At 40.9% G+C, this 1975-nt stretch overlaps 1 non-coding gene across 1 annotated transcript; it reads left to right on the top strand.

Annotated features, from left to right (window-relative positions):
- Positions 1–293: 293 nt before the first annotated feature.
- Positions 294–400, top strand: LOC139845931 (small nucleolar RNA R71). Its single transcript, XR_011758683.1, has one exon. It is a non-coding gene; the product is annotated as a small nucleolar RNA R71 (small nucleolar RNA).
- Positions 401–1975: the final 1575 nt, after the last annotated feature.

Below are 1975 nucleotides of genomic sequence, written 5' to 3'. Positions count from 1 at the left end.
TAACCTACTGCGACTGCGTCTTCAATTCTCCGAGTTGCTTTGCAAGAGATTCCATCTTGTCCGTGAGGGATTTGATGGCCTCCGTTTGATTGTTAAGTGCAGAGAGTGGGGCAGATGATGAAGTTGTTTCACCACTGTTCCAGTCATGATGATGCATCGTCATGTTCTCGAGAAATTCCCATGCTTCATCTGCGGTTTGGTTCATCAGATTCCCTTAAGCTGCTACATCGATCGTCCTCCTATGATTTACCGTAAGACCATTGTAGAAGGAACAGATTTGGGCTGACCGTTCTAGCTGGTGATTAGGGCATTTCTTCAGCAGGGTTTTGAAACGCTCCCATGCAGTGTAAAGAGATTCATCATAACTTTGTTTGAAGTTAATGATGTCATTCTTCAGTTTGGTTTGTTTAGAAGGAGGGAAATATTTGGTTAGGAATTTAGTAGCCATCTCCGTCCATGACGTGATGGAATCTTTTTCCAGTCCTTCAAACCAAGTTTGAGCATGATGAGTGAGAGAATAGGGGAACAAGTATAGCCGGACTATATCTTGTCCTATCCCTGGCTTTTTGTAGGAGTTTCAAAGAGATATGAATTTATCAAGGTGAGAATTAGGATCGTCATTCGGTAATCCATGAAATTGACAGCTATTCTGAATGAGCTGGATGATGTGATGTTTTAACTCGAACGAGTGTCCTTGAATCTCTGGAAATCTGATTGGTCCTCCTCGACCTTCAAGCGAGGGTTTCGTGTTTTCTGCTAAAGTAACGCGTAACGCCATTTGGTTTCTGATTCGTGCTTCCTTGCGTGCTTTAGAGATTATCGCGTCTGGATCAGGTATGAATAACAACGGCCCTGGTCTAGATCGGGTTTGGGTCATACACTGGGTATGCCTTTTTGTGTTTTTAATTTTCGCAAATAAGCTAAATTATAATAAGCTAAACTAAACGAATCTAATTCTAAGGTAATCTAAGGTAATCTAATGTAATCTAAGGTAATCTAAGGTGGTCTAATCTAAGGTAAACTAGAGTAATCTAAAGTAATCTAATCTAATTAACTAACTATCCTATGGTGGAATATGTTTTTGGTTCTGGCTACTGATTCCCTGGTATTTCGGTAACAAAGTTCCGCACAAACTATTCAACAAACCAAGTGGCCAGGACGACTATGGAGAGGCAGGATCCTTTTGGTCCCAATATAATTGGCGACTGTTCGGAAAATCCAATAACCAAGTCCTTGTATAATTGTCTTTCTTAAACACCATTAAATGCTTGTGAATAAGTTTGATAGAGAGCAGTATTGCCTGATACCAGTTCCCCGGCAGCGGCGCCAAAAACTAGTAGGTATTCTCTCTTGATATGGCCGAAACGGACGGTTTTTATTTGCGCGGATTCGTTAGGCCGTGGCTCGCCAGGATCAACCACTCGTGGGAGAGGGTACTGTTTTAAATTTATATTTAGCGGGGCCTAAATCTTACTACTCCTTATAAGTAAGGGAAGTATGACCTAGAGTCGTATTTTTGAGATATCAGTAACATCGAACCTATATTGTAGCCTAAGATAGTTAGGGAGTAGTGAATATTTATTTTGGGATTTTCTAATTTATAAGACAGATAAAGTAAATGCGATAAAATTTGTAATTCATATAAGGTTAAAGTAAGTGCATACTATGACTTCATCAGTTATTCTGCCGAGATTATGGAATGCTGGCTCATGAATAGGCAGAGGCCTTGTATTCGTTACACTGGTCCTAAACGCCCCTGTCATAAGACATGTCACTGGGTACTGCGTTAGGCTTGAAGATTCTGAATAGACAGCAACGTCCCTTACCCCCGACGCCCGTGCAGTCTGACTACAGGCATACACATTCAGACGGCTCATCCAATTGAGCGACTTTGTTGGGTAACGTATTAACATTCCAAAATGGTCTAAACTTTCTTAAGCATAATAGAATACATGGTTTACCATATCCGAGAGAC

Source organism: Rutidosis leptorrhynchoides, chromosome 4 (genome assembly GCF_046630445.1).
Source record: "Rutidosis leptorrhynchoides isolate AG116_Rl617_1_P2 chromosome 4, CSIRO_AGI_Rlap_v1, whole genome shotgun sequence".
In the NCBI taxonomy this organism is placed as follows: domain Eukaryota; kingdom Viridiplantae; phylum Streptophyta; class Magnoliopsida; order Asterales; family Asteraceae; genus Rutidosis; species Rutidosis leptorrhynchoides.
Note: the sequence above shows the minus strand (reverse complement) of the source record. Positions and strands in the feature narration are given on the sequence as shown.